A 26,839-nucleotide genomic window follows, 5' to 3' on the forward strand; every position below is an offset into this window, starting at 1 on the left:
TTCTGTTATGTCTTAAAATCCACACGACCTTGCGGTAGTTCGTCCTCCCCATCAGCAAACGTCTGGGTCTGCGAGAAGCGTAGCGTTCTTCACTTTGCTCGATGAAACGTTCTCGCTCCGCGTATTTGTGGCATACCGCAGCCTCGATTGCACAGTGCTTCCCTTCCTCCGCTTTTCTAAAGGCTGACGGCCACCAAACCGCTTTTCGCGAACGAGAAGGCGAGGCCCGCCTACCACCTGCGCCCTGGCTCCAGCGCGGGAGCCCGAAGGAAACAACGCAGATGAGATGCTCGCAGACATAGTGCTACGAGCTGCCTGGACGAGAACACCATTGTGATGTTGCGGAGTGCGAAGCTACGGGTCATGCAATTTTATGCTGAGCTGCTTTGGCGGAACCACGCCCCGCCTCTCTAAACTCTCTCCTACTGCCAGCCAGTGATGCGGAGTGTGGAACGTGATACCCCGACGTCTACGGCAATGTCACATAAAGAGGCGAAGAATGCCTTTCACCACTAATGGCGAATACAGCAATCGCGTTTTACAGCAAAGCTGTACAAGGCTAGTCGATTCGTCCGTCCGTGCGTCTGTTGGATTGCCTGCGCGCCGAAAGCTTCCCCAGTGCAACCTCATGCGCATGCGCGAAAAAAAGAAAGAGAGACAGGCGCGCGAACAGTCAACACACCTGTTTACTCCTGATCCATGACGTCACTATACCTGGCCAGAAATTTCCATTGACAAGGCTGGCGTGATGAAAGCGGTGACGTCTAGATCACTGTTGCCTAATCGTGAACGCTCGCATTAGACTATATATCTATTGGGCCAGGTAACATGACGTCATGGAACGGACTGAAAATGCCTCGTGCTATCTAGGTGGTGTTGGATGAGCTTTGCCAGAAGTGATGTCGTTTCTCTGCGTCTGAGCCTAGCGCGCCCTGAAATGGGTAGGCAACGCGTCATACGTACTTCTGAGGAGCACAGTTTTCGATCGGCAACGCCGCGAGCGGAACCGGGAACGAGCTCATCTACGCCGTGCCGATGCTGCAGCCCGGGCACAAGAACAGGCTCGTGCGGGCGAGTGCAAGCAGAAACGGTGTACCGAGGATCCGGCCACCTACCAAGCCGTCGTTTTTAGTGAACCCTCTGCAGTAATCCAGGTATCAACACCGGGGCCGCACGTTCCAGCTTCTTTGGTTAACCATTCGTACGAAGGGCTCGGCCAGTGAGTTTTCGTCATACTCAATAGTCAGCTCTAGGTGGAGTGATGAAATTAGTTAATTTGCAGGCGCAAGTTGGAATCAGCTAGCGCAAGGCATGGGTAAATGTGTCGAGGGGAGAGGCCGTCATCTTGCAGTGGAATTACCGAATAAGCTGATGATTGTGACTAGTAGCTTGAAATGCGGTGCAATAACTCCTAACAGGTGACATTCTCCAGTCTTGTGTAATACCTGTAGGCAAACAGAAAGCTAGCAGACATACGCTATCCAAAGACATATATCTAGGGCGAGGAATCTTTTGTTTAGTCATGCCAATGAATATAGTTACCGTACTATAATGCATACTTAAAATGAAGCGATTTCGCAATGCGTTTTGCTAAGCAGTGGTTTTAGCAAGTGCGGACTTCGTGGGGATGTTTCACGTGCAGTGATGGCGGCAACTGATTTTCGCATCTGAGGGCGTCTGGTGGCAGACTGAATAATTGTTAGCGCTAGCTTAATCAGGTCACTTGAAAACCATGTTACACAAACTAGTTAGATAATGGTTTTGTAAGCTTCCTTCTTTTTCAACACAGTGCTCTATCAAAAAAAAATCATACAGGCCAGCGGGACGTCCCTGTATTTTCACATTGTTATTGTTCCGGGGTTCACGCGGCTCGTGCGATTTTGAGGGGGCCTTCAACAACCCCGAATACACAAAAATCGCGCGCAGGAAGTGCCGGTTGATCTGTTGGCGCACCTGCTTGAAGCACGTCGGAAATCACATGTTCGAAATGGTGATGGGAGAAGCTAGTTGGTGGCCGTTCATGCTTTATTCTCATACCATTTGTAACCTTGCGCACCATTTGCTTGTCCGTGTTTTCTTGGCCCGTACTTTTCAGTTTGTACATAGGGAAACAAGAGAGTAGCAATTACGAGCAAAACGCACCATGTGAAGGAGGCGCAACAACGGCTCTTTGTTCTATTGTGCGCCAAAGCGGCTTGCTGAGAGGCGTGTCAGATTATTCATACAATTTTCTTACCCTGGGGCATGAAGGCAGAAGATTTAGATATGAATATTGATAAGAACCAAGTTGCGCCTGCCAATTGAGGCCCTACTATGTTCCAACAGAGAAGGTGCCTGGCCTTTAAAGGCCTTGCACCTTTTATTTAGAATTGTAAAGTACTTTCAGTGAATCCACAAATCAATTCTATTACAATTATAGATAGGGTTCCCAGTACTAGGGTTTCATTTGATCGACAGAACCTAGTACACAAGCTGAGAGCCTGTGAAAGTCGTGCAGCATACTTTAGAGTAATATGTATGCTGGTTTTCCCGTGAAGAAAAGCGACCAAGAGAAAGAAGACGAGGTGTGCTCCTTACTGCAGGGAAGCCTAGCCTTGCAAAAGTTGGCGGCAATTTTTCTGCCCGAGTATCACCTATCAAACGCCGTAGGGTCTGAAGCTAGTCACAGTCTATTTGGTGACAACAGTTGGAATTACGCAGAACTTCACACGGAACATGACACGTTGCGCGTTATCCATACCACGTCCACTCAAACGGCTTCCCATTCCCACTACAACCCCGCATCACAGAGAAACTTCAGCAGGAGGCTAAGCACACCTCCAAAATATCCAATGTATTCACGGATACAACAACGACAACAAAAAATGACCCGCTATGCCGGCCCTGCAGAATTGGATGTCCAGCGAAACTGTTGAAAACCAACGCTACAACTGCTCAGGGGGGTATGCAATACTTTATTGCTCAATGCCTGCTCCGGCAAATTAGTCAGCCACAAGAGAATGCGGACGTGCGGACTTCCCCTGCGCTTGAATTCGACGGCAGTACGACCAGCGGAAGGACGCCACCACTTGTGGTAGTGCCATTTCTTTTCTTTTTGCTGCTACTCATATTCGTGCCGCTCCTCGGCAGCCTAGATGTGCGTTGCCTGCCCATAAAGGTGCTGCAGCAAAAATTAAATCAGTTGCTTGGTGGGTTCTCCTATATATGAAAGGCTAGTGACGTCGCTCCCCACGTCGCAAGCTGCCGTCACCGCGGCAGTTTGCCGAACAGTATTGTTTACCGGAAAACGTATGCGGGCCTTCGCGTTCTTAGCAGGAGCACCTTATCATCAATTATGGGGTTTGGATGCTTGTTTTGCCCTTGTTCCTTATGGAAACAGATGCTGTGCTGTATGTTGTATTGGTGATAGCAAAGAATGTATGCACTTCCCGCTTAAATCACTGGTTGTTTCTTTTTTTTTTCGTGAGGACGACGCCATAAAGAATTCCGACCATCAAGGGGCTAACAGCTTTGCTGTGAAATGTGACGAATTCAATGCTTGTGTATCAGCTTTCATGGAAGTTTACAGCAGGATGAAAGGACGGGCTCCATCGGGACAAACCCTGGCATGGGGTTGCTTATGTAGGGGCAGCAATTGAACATTTATGAACATTAAGCAATAAAAGTACCAAAGTCTGTATACGTAACTGCACCGTAGTCGCCTAACGTCAGCTACTTCGCATCCCATAATCTGTATTATTCCGCTCCCGGGAATGTGGAGCGTCTTGTGAATGTGTGTACTGTACACGTGCCGCTGCGTGTGTTTGTGCGCTCGCGAGTTGGTGAATTTTTCCCTTTGGATGAGCAGAGAAATTGTCTCCGCGGCATATTTTCTTCTACAGTTCATGCTTGGGCGTTCTGCTGCTGAGCACGAGGTGCGCTTCCAGGCTGCTGTGGTCGCACTATAATAACGATGGATTCAAAAAAGAACGTTTGTTTTGACTGACGTGCTTGTTGAAAAAGCATTTGTACCACAATACTACGCGCCACAGTAGTCCGGGCACAAAAGATGACGACAACATGCCCAGCACGCTGAAGGTGCGCGAGCAGTGGAACCCCGGAATCAGACTCCCGCCTGATCAAACAGGCTCGACTAAAATATTATTTGTGGACACCAGGCACCAGCGTCTGTCTAGTTGATCTTCTTCCAAAAATTGGTCACTTCGGACTTTGAGTCATCGCTCCCAGCTCCCGGCGCATCAGCCGCTTCGCTGGGCCTATTGCCGCAAGGATCTCGAGCCCCGTTGTCTTTGCAGTCCGGCTCCTGTCCATTGCGCCGTGGCCTCGTATTTTCCCAACCAATACTGCCATCAGTGCCACTGCCCCGCGATGCCGAGGTCACCACTCTCAAGCTCTTGGAGTTGTGGTCGTCGGACTCGCAACTTTGTTTCATTACTATCGAACCATTGTTCCGTTGCCACCACCTCAGTTGGCAATTGACTATGTTCGGCCACGTCGTTGGAGCGCTACAACCTACTACTGCTGCGACTGTTGACCATGTTCTACGCTCCCCGCCCGTCGGTCACCCGTATGACCTTTAAGGTCCCACTCATCCAGCGCACGATTGAAACGGAGCAGCATCGATTACAGCAACTTCTTCCATTGGAGGAGCTCAGTGGCTTCAAAGCTACCTACTTATTGCCTAGCATTCATACCTGGCTCCTTGAACCGACAGCGCATTCCACCGGGAACGTTTCCTTCAGCGGCCTCCACCGCAGGTGTGCATGACACTCACCACGTCTTAATACTCGACAAAATAATTTGTGGCTCAATTGGCCGACAAGATTATGTATACTGGTTTTCCATCCGTGGCCACAGTTCATCACCCTCCTGACCCTTCGCGCCACGGCACGGCCGGTGGTGACAGCTATGCGCGTCTTCTCGAAGCTAATGACGAGCTCACATAGCAAGTAGCCTGACTGACAGCTGACGTCGCTGTTATCCGAACACGCCGGCCGCGTTCTTCGTTACGACCTCGGCGCCCCGGACCCAGTCACTCTGAACGCCGTTCTGCTTCTCCCGTTACTCTTTGCTGGTACGAGCGTCGCTATGGCTCTCGCGAAAACTAGTGCCGCAAGCCCTGCTCCTATGGCGCAAACAGCTGGACCCAACACTGACGGCGACCGCTGTTCCTGGCCCCAGATAAACTCGCCTTTTCCACGTCACAGACAGCGTCGCCAAAGTGCGTTATCTCGTCGGCAGTGGCGCCGAGATTTGCGTCATTCGTCCTACGTTAGCTGAGCGCCACCATCCTCCCGACTAGCCTCCTTTCACCATTTCAATGGATCTACCATCCGGATTTACGGACAAATGTCGGTGACTCTTGACACAGGCCTCAGACGTGCCTTTCGCTGGATCTTTGTCATCGGAGGCGTTCGCCAGGCTATTACCGGAGCCGACTTTCTTTTGCACCATCTCGTCATCGACATGCGGCACAGTCGCATTTTGGACTCCGAGACGAGCTTAACCGTCCAACGAGTTTCCTGTTGCGCCCCACCGCATCGGCTTTTGCGGACGCACATGGCCGTTACCCACACTCGGTCAGCCGTCCTTGCCGAGTTTGCGGACGTCTTGCGATCCCTCTTCTTTCAGTCCTCAATCGCTCACGGCGTGGTACATCGTATCGTCACCACTGGCCCTCCCGTGTTTGCTCGGGCTGGTCGCTTCGCGCCCGATCGCCTTGCTGTCGCCAAAAGGAGTTTGAACACATGCTTGACCTTCGCTTCATTCGTCCCTCTTCCAGTCCTTGGGCCTCGTCACTCCATATGTTGCCCAAGAAGACCGGTGACTGGCACCACTGCGGCGATTATCATACTCTCAACAAGGGCACCTTTCCGGACCGGTACCCAGTACCAAAAATTCAGCACTTTACGTCGCACTGCAAAGCTGCACCAATTTTAGCAAGGTTTACCTGGTGAAAGCCTACAACAGATTCCTGTGGAACCCTTTGATGTTCCGAAGATTGCCATCATAACACCCTGCAGCCTGTTGGAATATCCGCGCATGCCTTCCGGGCTTCGCAATGCAGCCCGAACCTTTCAGCGTTACGTTGATTAGGTATTACGTGTCTTGTCGTGCTGGTTTGCCTACCTTGACGACACATTTCTCTACCGCACCACTGCTGAATATCACAAGCTCCATATACGTCAAGTGTTCGCAAGACTCAGCAAGTTTAGTCTTGTCGTTAACGGTCCGAAGAGCGAATTCGGCATTCCGGAGTTCGATTTCCTCGGCCAACCTGTCAATGCACACGGCACTCGCCCAATCCCGACCCGCGTCACAGCGATCCGTGGCTTTCCTGAATTATCCCACACCAGGCGATTGAGCGATTTTTTGACCGCGCGAACTCTTACAGCCTTTTCATTCCTCGCTGTGCCAATGTACGCAGCGTCTACACGACCTTCTCTCAGTCCTCAACATACCAAAAATTCCCGTGGCCTCGAACGACGCCGCTGACTGCGCATTTAGAGGCATCAAAGAAGTCATTGCCTGCGGCATTCTTCCAGAAGTTCTTTTCTGGTGCTTGGCAGCCCATCGCCTTCTTTTCGTGGAAGCTTACGCCCCCTAAGTGCCTCTACAGCACTTTCGGCCGAGACCTGCTCACCATCTATATGGCTCTGAAGCACTTTCGACGTTTTCTTGAAGGACGCTTCTTTCATGTTGTTACCGTCCATAAACCACTGACTTCCGCCCTAAAGTCCAATAGCACCTACTAAGTTCCCCACGAAATAAGCAGCTCACCTTTATTTTTGAATACACCACCCACATTCCTCACGTCAGCGGAAATTCCAACGGCGTTGCCGAGGCACTTTCTCGCGCCGCCATCCATGCAACGGACCATGGCCGACCGGTCATCGACTTCACGGCGATCGCTACCGCCCATAATGTCGACGCCAAGGTCCAACTGATTCGCAATAACGGCATTTATCTGTTGTGAGAAAACTTGCATCCTCAATGCGACGTGCCCCTTGTTTGTGATGCGTCGAGCGGACGTCCTTGTCTTTACGTGCCTCGTCCATAATGCCGGGACGTCTTTGATGTCCTCCTTGATGCCCTCCATTCTTTGGCTCGTCCCGGCATTCGCACAACAAGCGACTCTTCAGTATCAACGTACACGTTAGTCGCTGGTCATGCGCGTGCCTTAACTGCCAAGAGTCTAAAGTGCCTCGCCACACTGCGACTGCTCCTTGCACATTCCCGTCCCCGGACGCCCGCTTCAGCAACGTCCACGCCGATATTGTTGCCCCCCTTCTGCCCTGCAAGAACCGTCGCTATCTGTTAACCTGCCTTGACAGGTTCACCAGATGTCCTGAACAGTTTCGTAGTCAGAAATTTCGTTCGGGCGGGGAGGCAGGGGGAGGGGGGGGAGGCTCACGTTGCAGTTCGCCCTCCTCCTGATAGGATTTGCCGGGCTATCGAATACAGGAATAATACCTGAATTGCCATTGCGAAAGTTGATGCAAACGAATTATTGAACACTACGCACTGTCAAGTGTGATGTGTGTAGCGCGCGACATGGTGCGGTCGTCTGGACGGACAGAAGCAGACGACAAGGAGTGCGAGCGCCGAGGCGAATTCCGTGCTGGAGGGGTAAACCACGACGCCGAAGAGCGTCCGGCATGTGAACGCGCGGCGAAAGAAAAGAAAACAAGAGTAAAATGCCAAACAATTAGGAGAGACCACGGAGCACCCAACAGCCACTCAGAAAACGACTTAACGGCCAGAGTAGAAGAAAAAGCGGGGCGCGCTGGCAGAAGGGGGGAGACGCCGGGAGAGTTCCAGGAAGCGACGCCAGGAGAAGGTCGGCCACCGGACCGGGAGTTGAAGACGGGCCGTCGGGTTCCGGAGCCGAGCCACCAGGACTTCACCCGACCGGGGCCTCCTGCAAACCCAATCTTGCGCGTCGCCAGTCTACCCGAGCGTGCCGCCAGCTGCTCAAGGTGGGCGAGCTTCTCTGCCTGTGGGCAGGACGAGAGCAGTCGGGCTACGGGCCCGAGTTCTACGCCCAGCTGCCCAGCCAGAACGCCGCCGCCGTGTGCTGGTGCCGCCGAACCGCCTGGTTCTATCTGCAAGCAAGAGCAAGGGCGCTCCGGTTGCCCGGCCAACAATCCTATACCCCGTCCTTTGGTGAGACCGGCGCAACTCCTTTCATCAACTTGTCGCCGCGTCTCCACGTCGAGACTGTTATGCGTCCCTGCAGTCGTGGCAAGTTTCTTACTGCCGTGATGTCTGTTTCAGTGTTTATTTTATGCTTTCTATTTCCTTCTATTTATTTTAAGCCTCTTTCTAGTTGCTATAAATGTTTTTGTGTGTTTCCGAAACCAATGGCTTTGTCCTCAATTGGTTTCTCGGAGGCTCCGCCTAAGAGAACCATCAGAACCTTTGAGTACAAGAACATGGCATCACACAAGACAAGTAAAATATGTATTTTTTCATAACAGAGCATACTCTTACGTCATAAGAATTGTTCCAGAAATAACTAATATCAATGCTTCCATGTTTTTATGCGAAGCATATTACGAGAGCTCAACCCAGCTCCTCAGGCGCGGCGGTGTCGCCTTCAATACCACGTGACACCGTGACGTCACGACAGAGGAGAAACGGGGCTCCAACTCGCGCTGTCGCTCGCGGCGTCGCTTCGGTATATAGGCAGCTGCGATTGCCTCTGCTAGACACTCACGAGGTGAGATGCCTCCTGGAGACAGTTGCTCGTTGGAATGAGAAGCGAAGGTTGCGGCGTGCTACAGAGACTGATTTTCTAGGTGGCTTTGGCTCAACTCTTGCAAGATGGGCTGGGTGGGAATCGAACCAGGGTCTCCGGAGTGTGAGACGGAGACGCTACCACTGAGCCACGAGTATGATGCTTCAAAGCGGTACAAAAGCGCCTCTAGTGAATGCGGTGTTGCCTTAGAAACGAGCTGTTTCTAAGGCTCAGGCGTGCGTCGCTTGCTCAGGCGCATATTTCGTTGCCGCGCCGAACGCTGCGTTGCTCGACGCTCACCGCGTCCAATGCGGGGCGCGTAGTCGCTGCGCCGTACTCCATTGTCTTACACCCCTTGGTGGGTTGATGGGAAGGCTGTCGCGTTCCACTCTTGAAGGCGAAGCAGAGTAACGCCTGAGTTGTTTCTTCGTCTAGCCGAACCAAATATAGCCAAGCAACAGCAGTTCACCAGGCTAAACAATGGTTCAACAACTAAAATAAAGGCTAGTATGCTTCGCATCCTGGGCTTAACCTTAGCTAAGCCACAGCCATTTTTGTCTATTTAATAAGTAAAGAAAATATCACATGAACTTTAGAACTATATCAATTCGAAACCAGCAAACCAGTGCATGTCGCTGATATGAAAAACGTAAAATCCATGAAATAAACAAGTTTAGGACAAATGTTTTATTGAGACTTTGTCAGCCGAGGTCCTAGTTTACATTTTTGCACATATACAACAGCCAGGGCAGAATCTCAATGACGCTGTCATTTGTTCCAATCTATTGCACACGAAAAACTGCCACCCGTCGTGTATTGTGAGCAATTGCACCCAAATTGTAGGTGCAACAGACAGCACATATAAAAGCAGGAGTTCTGCACAAGATACGGGTGCGAGTCAAATGAAAGTGAGCCAACACAAATATATGAAGAACGGGTTACTTTTTTAAACATAGTATCCATGAGCATTCAGCACTGTTCCCTCAGACTAATGAGTCGCATGATTCGTGTCTCATAAACCTCCTTGGTTTGCTGCTTCAAAAAGACTGTAACGAACTCTTTGACGTCATCGTCCGACACAAATCTGGTTCCCTTCAGTTGTTTTTTTCAATTGCTCCAAAATGAGGAAATCACAAAGTGACAGGTCTAGGCTGTATGGTGGATGTTGCACCGTTTCCCTATTGAACTTTGCCAGTTTTGTAATAACCACGTCAGAGACTTGGGCACGGGCATTGTCGGGGAGCAAGTTGACCCTATTCGTCAATTTTCCACCTCGTTTGTTGTTGATTTTGACACGCAGACGATCCGGCATTTCACAATATCGGAAACGTTTGATAGTCCCTCCAGGTCTATCAAATTCCATCAGTAATGGCCCCTGACGATCGCAAAGCACGTCAAAAACACTTTTCCGGTGGAAATGACGGCCTTTGCTTTCTAAAGGGCTGGCGAATTCGAATGCTTCTAGTGTAAGCTTCGATGTCGTGTTTAAGGCTCGTAGTTCCATGATTTCTTCCCGGTCACGATTCCAGAGAAGAAATCGTCACCCTCATTGTGATACTGGATGAAACGAGTCAAGTCAGCGCCGAACCTCTCCGTCTTCTGGCGGTGGTTCCAAATCTTGGGCAACCATTGCGCACGCAAACGCTGATAACCGAGATGTTAATCGATCGTGGTGTGAACGGAACCGTGACTGATTTTCGCACGCTCTGCCAGTTCATCGATGCTTAGCCTCCGTTATTTTATAGTCAGCTTATCAACAGTTGCAATTGTGTTGGGGGTAATTGCATGGTGGCTTTGACATGGTCTTGGATTGCCTTTGCAACGTTCACGTGCCTCTTTGAACCGTTTGCTCCAACTCTTCAAAGTGGCCAGTGAAATGCAATGTTCAACGTACACGGCAGCCATACGTCGACTAATTTGTTTTGAGGAACCACCTTCAGCTGTCGAAAACCTCACGACACGGCGCTGTTCAACTTTTGGAGTGTCCACTATGTCACGCAACCATGTCCAACCCAGTGTAAGAATGCGTTAAAGAACCTTGATCCTCCTACCTGCGTGTAACTTTTGTGAATGAGAGATGCTTGTGTGCCACAGACATGCTATGCAGGTAATGAACAGAGTCATTATTGCGCGGGGTTGGCTGGTTCACTTTCATTTGTTGGTTGGTTTCATTTGTTGGTTAGTTCACTTTCACAATGGGAGTTTGTGCCTGGATGGGGCTCCTTGCGTTATGTACTACCGGTGCATGGGCGTTGCCGCGAAATCCAGCCCGAGTTCGGAATGTACGCGCTAAGATGCCTTTTCGAGCGTGAAAAAGACAATATTCTAGGCAAAATCCAGGATGATTTCCGGCGCCGGGGGTTGTTTTGGTAGGCCGTGCACGGACAACTCCAAAAGGTTTCGAGGGCCCCATATGCCCCCCCCCCCCTTCCCCCCTGGCTACGCGCCTGGCCCTGAACCGATGACCCTCCAGGACACCAGGGCGGAGTCCACTGCTCGAGCACTCATCACACTCTGGGTTAGACGCTACAGTGTCGCTTCCGCCATTATGACTGATTGTGGTCGTCAATTGGATTGAACATTGTTCGACAATTTATCTCGGCTACTCGGTACCAATGATATTGTTGCCTGTGGAAAGACACAAGACAGAAGAGGCTATTTACAGGCTATTTACACTGGAGCCAGGCAGCCAGGCGGACAATCGCTCGCGCCAAGCGCACCGACCAACTTCATCGTCGTTCTGGTGGTGGTTCGTCTCTTGAGCATCGATCGATGATATCGCAATACTACCCTCCGGCGGCAAAAGCACCGGCATGGTGCTGTTAATTACCTAAGGCGCGTGGAGAGTTGTACGGCTTCAGTCGAGGGACGTGGACAATGTCACTGTTTGTCACAGCGAAGGACGTAGAAGGCGTGGCTGGAACGATTTCATAGGTGATATCGGTCACTTTGCGGAGCACGTGATGTGGGCCTGTGTAACAAGAAAGCAGTTTTTCACAAAGGCCAACTTTGAGCGAAGGTGACCAAAGCAACACGAGGCTGCCGGGCACAAAATGGACATCACGGTGACGGAGGTCGTAGCGTTGCTTCTGCTTGTCTTGAGACACTTGTAGACGAGCGCACGCAAGTTGGCGGGCATGGTCATCATGGGCGATTGCATCACGGGCATAATCGCTAGTTGAAGCTATGGCAGACGGAAGCACAGTGTACAGTGGTAGCGTTGATTCGCGGCCGTATAAGAGGTAAAACGGGAAAAAGCCAGCAGTTTCGAGACGGGAAGAGTTGTGTGCAAAGTTAATGTAAGGTAGACCCAGGTCCCAGTCACGGTGGTCATCGGAAACGTATTTGGATAGCATGTTTGTAAGGGTGCGGTTCAAACGCTCAGCGAGGCCGTTCGTTTGAGGGTGGTAGGAGGTGGTAAATTTATGCCGTATTGAGCAGGCACGCATGATGTCGTCGATAACATTGGCCAAAAACGTACGGCCATGGTCCGTTAGCAATTGACGCGGAGCACCATGTATCAAAATGATATCATATAGGAGGAAGTCCGCAACATCAGTTGGGCAACTGGTCGGAAGAGCACGGGTTACGGCGTAGCGGATCGCGTAGTCCGGCGCGACTGCAACCCACTTGTTTCCTGATGTAGATTCCGGAAATGCAGCGAGAAGGTCTAAGCCGACATGATGAAAAGGCTCGGCAGGGATGTAGAGCGGCTGCAGGTAACCAGCGGGGAGCTGGGAAGGCTTCTTGCGTCGTTGGCAAACTTCACAAGTGGCGGCATAACGTCGTACGGAACGGGCAAAGCCCGGCCAGAAAAAACGGCGACGTACACTGTCATAGGTTCGAGATACGCCGAGATGTCCTGCCATGGAGCTCTTCTAGAACGGTGGAGGGGAGGTGTTTATGTATTACAAGTAGGAACTCAGAGCCGTCTGGATGAAGGTTACGACGGTACAGAGTACCGTCGCGGATGACGAAGAGGCGTAGAGTAGCATCGGCCGGAGAGTGTTCAAAACGGTCGATGAGTGCTCTGATGTAGGCACCACGGCGTTGCTCGTCGGCGAAATGAAGCCGCTGTGATACAGAGAATACGCAAGAAGCACTGACAATATTGGAGGAGTCAGAGTCGTCAAGGGGGTAACGCGACAAGCTGTCAGCGTCTTGGTGCAGGCGGCCAGACGTGTACACCACGGAATATGAAAATCCTTGTAGGTTCAAATCCCATCGACCAAGCCGGCCTGTAGGATCTCTTAGCGATGAGAGCCAGCAGAGAGCATGATGGTTGAATTGTAACCAACTCGCCCAACAAGACGTCCTTTTATGATGGTCAGTGACTACGGAAAATGGGCGACCGTAGCGGTAAGGATGGAACTTCGCAACCGCCCAGACAACAGCAAGGCATTCTCGTTTCTTAATGAAATAGTTTCGCTCCGATGGTGCTAGGAGGCGGCTCGTATAAGCAATAGCGCGATCCTGGCCACGCTGACGCTGGGCCAAGACTGCACCTACGCCACGAACGCTGGCATCTGTACGCAGTTGTGTAGGGACATCAGGGTCGAAGTGGGTGGGAATCGGTGGGGAGGTCAGAAGAGTGATGAGGCGGGAGAGGGCGGCAGCTTCTCCAGTGCCCCACGAGAATCGTACGCCTTTCTTCAAAAGATGAGTTAGGGGTCTAGCAGTTGTCGCAAAATCTGGAACGAAACGACGAAATTACGAGCACAGCCCTGCAAAACTTCGAATGTCTGCGGCTGTCTTCGGAACCGGAAACTCTCTGACAGCGCGAGTTTTGTCCGGATCAGGCTGCACTCCGGAGGCGTCAACTAGATGGCCCAGAAGATTAATATGTCGGTTGCCAAAGCGACATTTGGACGAGTTAAGTTGCAGCTTCGTCTTTCGAAATACATGAAGCATAGTTGTGAGACGTTCAAGGTGACTGTCGAACGTTGGCGAGAAGACGATGACGTCGTCGAGGTTGCATAGACAGGTGGACCATTTCAAACCACGGAGCAAGGAGTGCATCACATGTTCAAAGGTGGCAGGGGCGTTAAATAATGCAAACGGCATGACTTTAAATTGGTATAGGCTATCAGGTGTGATGAACGCGGTTTTTTTTCTGTGCATATCGTCAACAGCAATCTGCCAGTATCCAGAACGAAGATCAATGGAAGAGAAACAGCTGGAACCGTGGAGGCAGTCAAGGGCGTCGTCTATACGTTGGAGCGGGTAGACGTCTTTCTTAGTAATGTTGTTCAGATGGCGGTAGTTTACGCAGAGGCGCCACGTGCCGTCCTTCTTAACCAAAAGCACAGGTGACGCCCAGGGACTCGAAGAAGGCTCAGTTATGTTTTTATCTAGCATTTTGTTGACTTAGTTTTGAATTACTCGGCGTTCCGAAGCAGAAACTCGATACGGTCGTCGGTGAATAGACGTAGCATCGCCAGTGACAATCCGATTCTTGACCGCGAACGTTGGTCTAAGGAGCGATCGTCGATGTCAAAAATATGTTGGTAGGACGATAATACTTGGCAAAGCTATTCAGCCTGCGCAGAGGACAGGTGCGTTGCAACAATTTCTTTTGTATTGGGACCGGCACCCGAGACTGACGCGAGGGGCATGCTAAGCTCGCGAGAACCATTGGTCGATAACGCTGCCACCTATTGGTTGCCGAGACAATCAACGGTGGCAAGGCAAAATACCTTGCGGTAGAATTTGCTTTGCCAATCCAATGTTACAGACAGGCATACGAGTACGGTTCCTAGTAATATTAGGTCTACTGTGAGGCACTGTAACGTCATGCCTTATTGGAATGTCGGGCAGAGGAGTGACGAGGTACTCGCTATCAGGAACTGGTGGGAAAGACAACAGTTCAATGTAGGCTATTGCCTTTGGCTGCAGGCGAAGAAAGCCGGCGGGACGTAAGCGGCAGTGGGGTGCGTCAGAAGGTTCTGCGATCATCGGTAACTCGAGGCGAAGGGTACCGGAAGAGCAGTCAATAAGAGCAGAATGTGCGGAGAGAAAATCGAGGCCGCGAATGAGGTCGTGGGGGCAATGAGCAATTACGGTGAAGAGGACCGGAGTGTGGCGGCCGGCGATGCTGACACGTGCCTTACACATGCCGATGTTAGGCACTGTAGCGCCATCCGCAACGCGGACGAAGCGTGCCGATGCTGGGGTGATGAGCTTGTTCAGTCGTCGACGGAAGGCAGCACTCATAATAGAAAGATGTGCTCCTGTATCGATGAGTGCCGTGACAAGATAGCCGTCAACGTCAACTTCAAGAAGATTTCGGTTCATGGGTAACGTGAGCAGAGTATTTGAGGGCAGGGTCGACAACGCAGCTTCACCTCTAGAAACTGGAGTGCCTAGTTTTCCGGCTGGATCCGGGAGGCGGTAAACGGCGAAGAGAAGCGGCGGGGTTGGGGCGAACGAGACTGATGGCTTCGAGGTGAGGGCGAGCGGCTGTAGCGAATGATCGGAGCAGGAGCATCAGCGGCAGTGGATTCATCGTGAGGCTTATAGCGCGTTAAAAACACAAGGACCAAAGTGAGACGTGACACACACAGGCGCTGTGTGTGTCACGTCTCACTTTCGTCCTTGTCTTTTTAACGCGCTATAAGCCTCATGATGTCTTACCAACAAGCCCAAATCACTGCTTTACGGCATTTCATTTCTCGTACATCGGGCTCCTTTCTACTTGTAGCGCCTGTGTGTGACGTCTCACTTCCGTCCTTGTCTTTTTCCCGTGCTATAAGCCTTACGATGTCTTACCAACAAGCCCTAATCACTGCTTTACAGTGGATTCATGGCGGGTGGTATAGGGAACGGAAGGTCCGAAGGTGCGGGAATAAGTGGCGGCGTATGTCCGAGAAGGTGGTGGCCATCGGATGCGGCAGTGACGAGCGACGTGGCCGATGCGACGGCAGTGGAAGGAGATCGGCTGGTCATCAGGGTACGGCAATCGGACGGGTTGTGGGGAGATGTGGCGGAAAAGGACTGGCGAGGGTGAGGGGGGCCGCTAGAGAACTGGGGAACGGTGGGTTGAGACGTGGAACACACGGAGTTGAGACCCATGTTCTCAAATTCCTGTCGGACGACGGCCTGAATCATCACAATTGTGGTTGCTGGCGGATCGGGCGGCGTCGTGGAGACATCTGGCGAACAGACTGCCTCAACTTCGCGGCGAACAATACGGGTGACGTCGTCAGAGGTGGTGGTCTGACGCGGTCGACCCTCACATGTCGACGTAGCAGCTGTGTTGGGTAGCACGTGATGTGGTGTGTGATACGGCGGCTCTTAGCTTCTTCGAGGCGACGGCATTCTTTGATGATGCCGTCGATAGTCGAGAGGTTGCCGAAAACAAGCAAATTGAAAGCGTCGTCGGCGATGCCTTTTAGAATGTGTGACACTTTATCGGCTTCGGACATAGCATCATTAGCTTTGCGGCATAGAGCCAAGACGTCGAGGATGTAGGAAACGTACGGCTCCGTAGATGACTGAACACGAGACGCAAGAGCCTTTCTCGCGGCAGCCTTGCGCCCCATGGGGTCGCCGAACAGTTCCCGTAGCTTCTCTTTGAAACTGTCCCAAATGGTTATCTCGTCACCATGCGTTTGGTTGCACACGCGTGGTGTGCCGCCGAGATAAATGATGACAGTGGCGAGCATAATAGTTGAGTCCCACCTTTTATTAGCACTGGCGTGTTCATGTAGTCTGATCCAGTCGTCAACATTTTGTCCCTCCAGGCCAAAGAACATACCCGGGTCGCGATGTGGGGCGACCGTGACGATTGGAGCAGTGGGACAAGCCGAAGCCGTTGCAGAGGTGGGCGCGTCACCGGGAGGCATGGTGACAAGCTTCGTGTGCCGACCACTTCGGAGTTCGGCGAATCGGAGTTCGTGGGGCATGCTGACGGGGATAGCTGACCTCCACCAGCATGTTGCGTGTGGAAAGACACAGACAGAAGAGGCTGTTTAGAGGCTATTTACACTGGAGCCAGGCAGCCAGGCCGACACTCGCTCGCACCAAGCGCACCGACCAACTTCATCGTCGTTCTCGCGGCGGTTCGTCTCTTGAGCATCGCTCGATGATATCGTCATAATATCAAGACTACCACCGAATATCCAATGGGATCAACTAATGTTTTCACCGCTATCTGAAGGCTGCTCTCATGGCTTCGACTTTTCCTTCATTATGAATCGAGCGCCTTCCTTTTTTTGTGCTTGGCATCCGCACCGCTCTTCACAGTGACTTTCCCACCAGCGCCGCCGAGCTTAGGATTGGAACCACTGTACGAGTCCCTGGCGAATTAATGACGTTCTTCCCGGCGTGTGTACGTCAACCCTGGCCTTGAGAACTGCACGGACGTCTTCGTGCGCCACGACGGGGTGCGTCCTCCCTTACGGCCTACGTATGGTGGTCTGTTCAAAGTACTCAAGCGTGCACGTAAAACTTTTCTATTGCTCTTCAACGACCGGAAAGATACGGTCTCCCTTGAGCGCCTGAAGCCTGTATACTTGGAATCTGACTCTTTGGCGACTTCTTCTGCCACATTCCCTACGACCAGCCCACTCCAACTCTCCGCGTGCGTTCCGCACCACCGCCATCCGCGCTTCGCCATTCGTTCAGCTCGCGGCTTCCTCGCTATAAGGGAGGCAGTGTAGCGCACTACTAGGTGCCACAAAGGTCCCGACGCAAAATACTACGACGACACGCCCAGCACGTAACGGTGCGCGAACTGTGGAATCGGTGGTACCAGGCTTTTACCTGAGTGAGCGGGCTCGACGAAAATATAATTTCTAGCACCAGGCTCCCGCGTCTGTCTGGTTTTCCTTCGCGTACAGATCTATACAGGCGGTGGAAAATCAGCATCCTTTTGTTGTCGTTGTCGTTGCTGTTGTTTATCTCACTTTACGCGTTGTGTTAGCCTCTGTCACTTGTCACACACCTAATCATGCGCCTTATGACATTCATCATTGCTGCATCTCTGAGTGCAACATGACCATTTCTCATTATCCGTGAAGATGCAGCGTGTGGGTAAGAATATGGCTCACAAGTGGGATAAATGCATTGCGCAAACAACAGGAAAAAAAATATTTACTTTGCAATGGGATGACCACGCCCATGCGCACAGTGAAACATCCATTATGCATAGCGTGGCTCGTATAGATTCCATGCTTGTACTGTAGAGCCGGCCGCTGTCTTGAAATATGATATATGTAAGTAGAAAAAGACCTACCCACTGGCTTCGTTTGAAGCACAGCTATTCAGTGCACTGAATTTCGATGTAGCTTGCTCATAGAAAATCAGTCATTAGTTTAGCGTTTTGACTCGGCATAGTACGACTAAGTCATAAGTGCGACAGACATACAAAGCGATATTCGTTGCGGTAGGAAGAGCGCAAAAGACCCTAGGAATGAAGGGTGCACGCATGGCACTAACATTCCGGATTGCAGAGAGAGTTTTTTTTTGCATTCATTGAAGACTCGGCCTGTTGCATACAACAATCTTATTGGTCATTGATTGCTCGGCATTGATTGGCTGCCGGAGAATTGTCGTTTCCATTATCCGCTTGTCTTGGTGTCCACTGTAGGACGAAGGCTTCTCTCAGCTATCTTCTATTGCCTCTGTCTTGGGATAGCTGAATCAATGTTATCCCTGCAAGTTTACTGATTACATCACACGACCTGATGCTCTGTCATCATCGACTTCTTTACCTTCCCTTGGCACCTATATTGTAATACCGTTGCTAGAAGAGTGGCCTTAACTTCGGTTAAACTCACCGGTGGTTACTCAATTAGGCAAGGTTAACCCCAACTACAGTACGCTCACTGAAGTTACACGGGCATTGATATTCCCTGCACCCGGTGGCAATAAATAAGGCATACCTATACTTTCAATTTCCACTGAAGTTCCAATAGCTGCAACAAAAAATTTCAAACCGAGGTAGAAAATAGTAGAACGAGGTAGAATTAAGTAATGTGGCTGTTTGTGCGTGTGGCTAAGATATGATTAAGACTTAAAGAGCATAATCAGACGAGAACGGTGAAACGAGACGGGAGACGCACGGGTGTTAACTTGCAACTCTAAAACTGTTGCAACTGTAACCTGTAATTCTGAATGCATTAAAGGGTCCCTGTCTGCTTGTCATGCTCTCTCTTCTCACCATGACATGCTTCTTATGCCCTCGACGGAGAGAAGCACCTGCTTCTCATCACACATGAATTTTTGAATTCACGCACTCACTTGCTTCTCACCGCGATGACATTGTTTACTTCACACCACCATTTGATTCTCATCGCATGGCTGTTTACTTTGTATGTTTTTGATCAAAGGCCATTTAATTCTTTTTATCTTTACTGCCACACTCATATATACATAATGATGTGACACGCTTCTGTATATTCAGACTGAAAACAATTAAAATTCAATGTAGAATCCAAGCACTCACATAACACCTGTAATTATTTTCTAATTTATTTATTTATTATATAATACTTGGAGAAGTATAGGAGAGGCCTTTGCCCTGCAGTGGGCGTAACTAGGCTGATGATGATGATGATGATGATGATGATGATGATGATGACTCTCAAGGCCCAGTAAAGCACAACAGAAATTAGTGGTGAAAATATACAATATTTGCAAGCGAGGGCAAGAATAGAAAATCAAACTATATGGCACTAGGTGAATGGTGATCATGAAGTTAGTGGTGTCAGAAATTGAGACTGTGGAGGCACGAAAGCAATTCCATTCAATGGCTGTTCTTGGCGAAAAGGAGAAATGGCACAAGTTAGTTCGACAAGATGGCACTTCAATGTTGTGTTGATGGTCGGTGCGGGACGAGATATAACTTGGTGTGGCGAAAATATTTTTTTAAGAGAAGCGTTAAAGTAGTATATTCTATGAAAAAGACAGAGATGAAAACATTTGCCATGTAACCACAGGTCAGATTACATACATACTATAGATACTCCGTACACACTGTACTCCATCCATACATACTCCATACATACAATACATACATGACATGCATATTCATTATCGAAACCAGATATTCGAAGCTCAGCCTTCTTCTCATTACATACCACATACATATGTACACAGCATTGAGCTTAAAGCACAATGAATCACTACACGCTTTTACTTCAGTCGAATTGCCTCATTCCTAACTAGCATACTCAGAATTGCCATGTATGTGTCAGTACGCTTCTGCAAGACACATTACCAAGTCAGGACACAACCTGCTTATCGATACGCCACACATACATGCGCATTCATTTGTTTAAGTACAATGAACCACCACACACTCGCATTCACTTCAGTCTAATTAGTTCATGCTTAATTACCGCAACATAGCAGAGTGTGGGTGTAGGCCTGCATCATATTGTCACGTGGTAGTGACGGTGAAGAAAGAAGCAATAACACAGTAGCAATACTGTGAACGAGAAAAGTAACTTTTATTGGGCGAACCTGTGCCCACAAAAACAGGCTACACTTATAGCACAACGATAGCGGCGAACACGGTCGGCGATCGTCGGAAAAACTGATCAGCGGGTCAAGCGCGTCGGCTTTTATAGATCAGTCGTCGAATGTTCCAGATTACCTGATGGGACCCGCGTGTCTTCCACAAAGTTCTACACCATTCGTGTCACGCGATGAAATCTGATAACACAAGGTTCGGCGACAACAGACACGCGGATAGAAGCATCGGTAACTTTCCAGAAACTTCGGATACATGCAAGCGCGTCCCGCGCTGCGCGATAAGATTTGTTAGGCGGTGAAACCTGGTCGCCCGATAAATATAAATACACGTGTCAATACCCCCCTCTTAAAAAGCATCGTCCCGATGCTACAAAGAGAGCGAAACACAAAGGGACACTTATTAAACAGAAGTAACAAAACAACGAAAAGAAATAAAGTCCAAAGGTCAGTTACGCGAAGTACGAAAGTCCGTCAACGCTGGTGGTACGGCTTGAGCCGCACAACGTGGACAATTTCAGGTCGTGAGCGGCGCCGCTGTGACAGCGAAATGCCGTCTGGCACGACCTCGTAGTCCAGTGCACCAATACGTCGGATGATCTTGTACGGTCCAAAATAGCGACGCAAAAGCTTCTCGCTAAGTCCTCGTCGGCGTATAGGGGTCCATACCCAAACACGGTCGCCGGGCTGGTACTCGACGAAGCGTCGTCGGAGATTGTAGTGTCGGCTGTCGGTCCTCTGCTGGTTTTTGATTCGCAGGCGGGCGAGCTGTCGGGCTTCTTCGGCGAGCTGGAGATAGGTAGCGACGTCAAGATTCTCTTCGTCAGTGACGTGGGGCAGCATGGCGTCGAGCGTCGTCGTGGGGTTCCTGCCGTAAACCAACTTGAACGGCGTGATCTGTGTTGTTTCTTGCACCGCCGTGTTGTAAGCAAATGTTACGTACGGCAGGACGGCATCCCAGGTCTTGTGTTCGACGTCTACGTACATCGCTAGCATGTCGGCGAGGGTCTTATTCAGCCGCTCCGTAAGACCATTCGTCTGCGGGTGGTAAGCCGTTGTCCTCCTGTGCCTTGTCTGACTGTATTTCAGAATGGCTTGGGTGAGCTCCGCTGTAAAGGCCGTTCCTCGGTCGGTGATGAGGACTTCTGGGGCGCCATGTCGCAGCAGGATGTTTTCGATAAAGAATTTCGCCACTTCGGCTGCGCTACCTTTCGGCAGTGCTTTTGTTTCAGCGAAGCGGGTGAGGTAGTCCGTCGCCACGACGATCCACTTATTTCCGGTTATTGACGTCGGAAAGGGTCCCAGCAAGTCCATCCCGATCTGCTGGAATGGTCGGCAAGGGGGCTCGATTGGCTGTAGTAATCCGGCTGGCCTTGTCGGCGGTGTCTTGCGTCGCTGACAGTCTCGGCATGTTCTGACATAACGGGCGACGTCGGTGGTCAGGCGCGGCCAATAATACTTTTCTTGTATCCTTGATAGTGTCCGGGAAAATCCGAGGTGTCCAGCGGTCGGATCGTCATGTAGGGCATGCAATACTTCTGGACGAAGTCCTGACGGGACAACAAGAAGGTAATTGGCGCGGACTGGCGAGAAGTTCTTCTTCACGAGTAGACTGTCTTGCAGCGTGAAGGAAGATAATCCGCGCTTAAATACCCTGGGGACAACGTCGGTGTGCCCTTCCAAATAATCGACGAGGCCTTTAAGTTCCGGGTCCGCTCGTTGTTGTTCGGCGAAGTATTCCGCGCTTATTATTCCAAGGAAGGCGTCGTCATCCTCGTCATCTTGCGGCGGCGGGTCAATGGGGGCGCGGGATAGGCAATCGGCGTCTGAGTGTTTTCGTCCGTACTTGTATGTTACGGTGATGTCGTATTCTTGTAGTCTGAGGCTCCACCGTGCCAGCCGTCCTGAGGGATCCTTTAAATTCGCTAGCCAACACAAGGCGTGATGGTCGCTGACGACTTTGAATGGCCTGCCATATAGGTAAGGGCGAAATTTCGATGTAGCCCAAACGATGGCGAGGCATTCCTTTTCGGTTGTAGAATAATTGCCTTCCGCTTTTGACAACGACCGGCTAGCGTAAGCTATCACGTGTTCATGTCCATCTTTTCTCTGGACCAGGACGGCGCCGAGGCCTAGGCTACTGGCGTCAGTGTGGATTTCGGTATCGGCGTGATCGTCGAAGTGCGCAAGTACGGGCGGCGACTGCATGCGTCGTTTGAGTTCTTGAAATGCCTCGGCCTGCGGCGTTTCCCACTTGAACTCGACGTCGCATTTAGTTAGCTGCGTCAGCGGCTCAGCGATGCGTGAAAAGTCCTTCACAAAGCGCCTATAGTAGGCACACATGCCAAGGAATCTGCGCACTGCCTTCTTGTCGATTGGCTGCGGGAACTTTGCGATGGCAGCTGTCTTCTGCGGGTCGGGGCGTACTCCAGATTTGCTGATGACATGGCCTAGGAATAGAAGCTCGTCGTAAGCGAAGTGACACTTTTCCGGCTTCAGGGTGAGCCCTGATGACTTGATGGCCTCTAATACTGTCGCAAGCCGCTTAAGGTGATCGTCGAAATTTCCGGCGAAGACGACGACGTCATCCAAGTAAACAAGACAGGTCTGCCACTTCAATCCTGCTAAAACCGTGTCCATCACGCGCTGGAACGTTGCAGGCGCCGAGCACAGTCCAAACGGCATAACCTTGAATTCATAGAGGCCGTCTGGCGTGATGAAGGCGGTCTTTTCGCGATCCCTTTCGTCGACTTCTATTTGCCAGTAGCCAGACTTGAGGTCCATCGATGAGAAGTATTTAGCATTGCAGAGCCGATCTAATGCGTCGTCTATCCGTGGGAGGGGGTATACGTCTTTCTTCGTGATTTTGTTCAGTCGACGATAATCGACGCAGAAACGTAGGGTTCCGTCCTTTTTCTTCACTAAAACAACTGGAGACGCCCACGGGCTTTTCGACGGCTGGATGATGTCGTCGCGCAGCATTTCGTCGACTTGTTGTCTTATAGCTTCGCGTTCTCGCGTCGAAACTCGGTAAGGGCTCTGTCGTAGTGGTCGAGCGCTCTCTTCGGTGATTATGCGATGCTTTGCGACTGGTGTTTGTCGAATTCTTGATGACGTCGAAAAGCAGTCTTTGTATCGTCGAAGCAGACTTCTGAGCTGTTGCTGCTTAATCACGGGGAGACTTGGATTTATGTTGAAGTCTGGCTCGGGAACTACGGTCGTCGGGGTAGATGCAACAGAATCCGAGAGGACGAAGGCATCGCTGGTTTCCTGTATTTCCTCGATGAATGCGATCGTTGTGCCCTTGTTGACGTGCTTGAACTCCTGGCTGAAGTTTGTCAGCAACACTCTCGTGTTTCCTCCGTGCAGTCGAGCGATCCCTCTTGCGACGCAAATTTCACGGTCGAGTAGTAGACGTTGGTCGCCTTCGATGACGCCTTCTACGTCAGCGGGTGTTTCGGTGCCGACCGAAATAACGATGCTGGAGCGAGGCGGGATGCTCACTTGATCTTCGAGCACACTCAAGGCGTGGTGGCTACAAGGGCGCTCCGATGGTATCGCTTGATCTTCCGACAGCGTTATTGACTGCGACTTCAGGTCGATGATGGCGCCGTGTTGGTTCAGGAAGTCCATGCCGAGAATGACGTCTCGTGAACACTGTTGCAGGATAACGAAGGTGGCAGGGTAAGTCCGGTCATGAATGGTAATTCTTGCCGTGCAGATTCCAGTCGGCGTAATGAGGTGCCCTCCAGCGGTCCGAATTTGGGGGCCCTCCCATGCAGTCTTAACCTTCTTCAACTGGGCGGCGATGCGTCCACTCATTACGGAGTAATCGGCCCCTGTGTCGACTAAGGCAGTGACTGCGTGGCCGTCGAGAAGCACGTCAAGGTCGGTGGTTCTTTGTCTGGCGTTGCAGTTAGGTCGTGGCGTCGGATCACGGCTGCGTCGTGTTGAACTGAAGCTGGAACGTCGCTTCGTCAGGTCGTCTTTCGTCGGTGTAATCTTGGCTTCCTGACTTCGTCGGGACGGCGGCGTGTCGTCATTAGGTCGTCGAGACGGTTTCTTCGTCGTCTTCGTCGGCGGCGGAGGATCTTCGTCAATTCGACGAACAGCAACCGCACCTCCATCGGTTGCTGCTTTTAGTTTTCCGGATATGGGCTCGCAGAGAGGCCCCGGGCTGGGCCGGTGTATGGTCGGTGCTGCGGCGACAGGTAGCGGCCTGGTGACGGCGAACGGGACGGTCGTCGAGGGCTCCACTGAGTAGCGGCGAGGTAATCGGCGATGTCACGAGGGCGTTCACCTTCCCTCGGGCGCTGTGCGTTCACGGCGAAGCCTCGCAATCCCAGGTCGCGGTATGGGCATCGGCGGTACACGTGTCCGGCTTCGCCGCAGTGGTAGCAGAGCGGGCGGTGGTCGGGGGCGCGCCAAATGTCCGTCTTCCTCGCGTAGGTGCGCTGGGCGACGGGTGGGCGTGCTGGCGGCGGCGGCGGTGGACGACGGAATTGCGGCGTTACAGGGACCTGGCGTTGTCGCGGAGGGGGAGCTTGACGGCGTGCGATGGCGCCGTAAGTCATCGCTTCTGGCTGGGGCTGCGGTAATTGTGGTTGCACCTCAGGAACTCCTAGCGATCGGTGCACCTCTTCTTTCACGACATCTGCGATCGAGGCCACTTGAGGCTGCGACGATGGCAAGACCTTGCGCAGTTCTTCGCGCACGATGGCCCTGATGGTCTCGCATAAATCGTCCGTGGCCAGTGATTGAATTCCGGAGTAGCTTGTTGGCTTGGTGCGTCGGTCAAATTGCTGGTTCCGCAATTCCAGTGTCTTCTCGATGCTCGTCGCCTCACGAAGAAACTCGTCGACGGTCTTCGGTGGACTTCTTACCATACCGGCGAAAAGTTCCTCCTTTACGCCACGCATCAGTAGACGTACTTTCTTCTCCTCAGACATTTCTGGGTCGGCGTGGCGGAACAGACGGCTCATTTCCTCAGTGAAAATCGCGATCGTCTCATTCGGCAGCTGCGCTCTTGTCTCCAGTAGAGCTTGGGCTCGCTCTTTTCGCACGACGCTTTGAAATGTTTTCAGGAAGCCGCTTCGGAAGAGGTCCCACGTCGTCAAGGTGGCTTCTCGATTCTCGAACCACGTCTTGGCGGCGTCCTCCAATGCGAAATAGACATGTCGTAGCTTGTCCTCGCTTGCCCAGTTGTTAAACGTAGCGACCCTCTCATACGTTTCCAGCCAGGTTTCCGGGTCCTCAAATGTGGAACCGCGGAACGTCGGTGGTTCCCTGGGCTGCTGCAGGACGATGGGGGACGCTGGGGCTGCCATTGCGGTTGCCTTGGCCACAATCTTCTTGGTCTTCTCAGGTAGAAGTCCGTGCTCCGGGGGCAGCTGTTGAAGACGGCGGCTTGCTCGGTGGTCCGGGATTACGTTGGTGTTCTGTTCGCGGTCTGGGCTGGGATCACGGCTTGTCGGGGGCGTCCTGTACATGGACGAAAAGCACCTCCACCAGATGTCACGTGGTAGTGACGGTGAAGAAAGAAGCAATAACACAGTAGCAATACTGTGAACGAGAAAAGTAACTTTTATTGGGCGAACCTGTGCCCACAAAAACAGGCTACACTTATAGCACAACGATAGCGGCGAACACGGTCGGCGATCGTCGGAAAAACTGATCAGCGGGTCAAGCGCGTCGGCTTTTATAGATCAGTCGTCGAATGTTCCAGATTACCTGATGGGACCCGCGTGTCTTCCACAAAGTTCTACACCATTCGTGTCACGCGATGAAATCTGATAACACAAGGTTCGGCGACAACAGACACGCGGATAGAAGCATCGGTAACTTTCCAGAAACTTCGGATACATGCAAGCGCGTCCCGCGCTGCGCGATAAGATTTGTTAGGCGGTGAAACCTGGTCGCCCGATAAATATAAATACACATGTCAATATCTTAATTACCGTGCTTTGAATTACCATGCGCACAAAAGTACATTTCTCTAAGACGCTTTGCATAGACACTCTACGTAACGGGCTCTAAAGCTATTGCTTTAAAATTAATGCTAGTTTTGACACCAGATCCGTACAGTGTGAACAGCAAGAAGACAACACGACCTGTAGGCAGGGTAGCCCTGACAACTCGTCAAGCGCTTCGCCATGACTGCTATCAAAGCGATGCATGCGGCTCGTGCCTCTGCGCACAACGCTGAAGCAGACAGACGCATCGTCGCATAATCACTGCAGGTTTTCATGCACCTAATGAGTCGTACACGTTTTCTAAAGTGTGTCACGCCCATAGTTTAATTGGCGTAGGCAGTTACCGGGATCATGCAATGGTGTCTGGAAAGTGCAGCAAAACACGGATACGAGAAGAAACGAACGGGCGAAGCCAAGCGATTGTCTTCGCCCGTTCGTTTCTTGTTGGGTCCGTGTTTTGCTGCGCTATCCAGACACTATCCTATGATCACCAAACAACAAACGGATATCGCCACCCTCGCAGATTTCTCACAGGTATCACTACCAGCTCATATTGTAGAGATTTAGCTGTGCTTCTACCCTTTTGTACGATCCTTCGTCGGCGGGAAGATTGCCGTCGAGCATTGTATCATTTCAAAGTACAGAGGCACGC

The 26,839-nt window shown here is 51.3% G+C and overlaps 1 protein-coding gene and 1 long non-coding RNA gene across 3 annotated transcripts in view; one reads left to right on the forward strand and one right to left on the reverse strand.

Annotated features, from left to right (window-relative positions):
- LOC135917168 (uncharacterized) overlaps positions 1-16,741 on the reverse strand; it is a 52,343-nt gene extending 35,602 nt beyond the window's left edge. The window contains exon 1 of the long non-coding RNA XR_011513820.1: positions 16,421-16,741. This is a non-coding gene — a long non-coding RNA (uncharacterized lncRNA). The remainder of the gene's footprint in view (positions 1-16,420) is intronic.
- LOC135917152 (cell adhesion molecule Dscam1-like) overlaps positions 1-26,839 on the forward strand; it is a 1,023,231-nt gene that overhangs the window by 348,387 nt on the left and 648,005 nt on the right. The gene's annotated exons all lie outside the window — the stretch shown is intronic.

This window comes from Dermacentor albipictus, chromosome 4, assembly GCF_038994185.2.
Source record: "Dermacentor albipictus isolate Rhodes 1998 colony chromosome 4, USDA_Dalb.pri_finalv2, whole genome shotgun sequence".
Classification (NCBI taxonomy): domain Eukaryota; kingdom Metazoa; phylum Arthropoda; class Arachnida; order Ixodida; family Ixodidae; genus Dermacentor; species Dermacentor albipictus.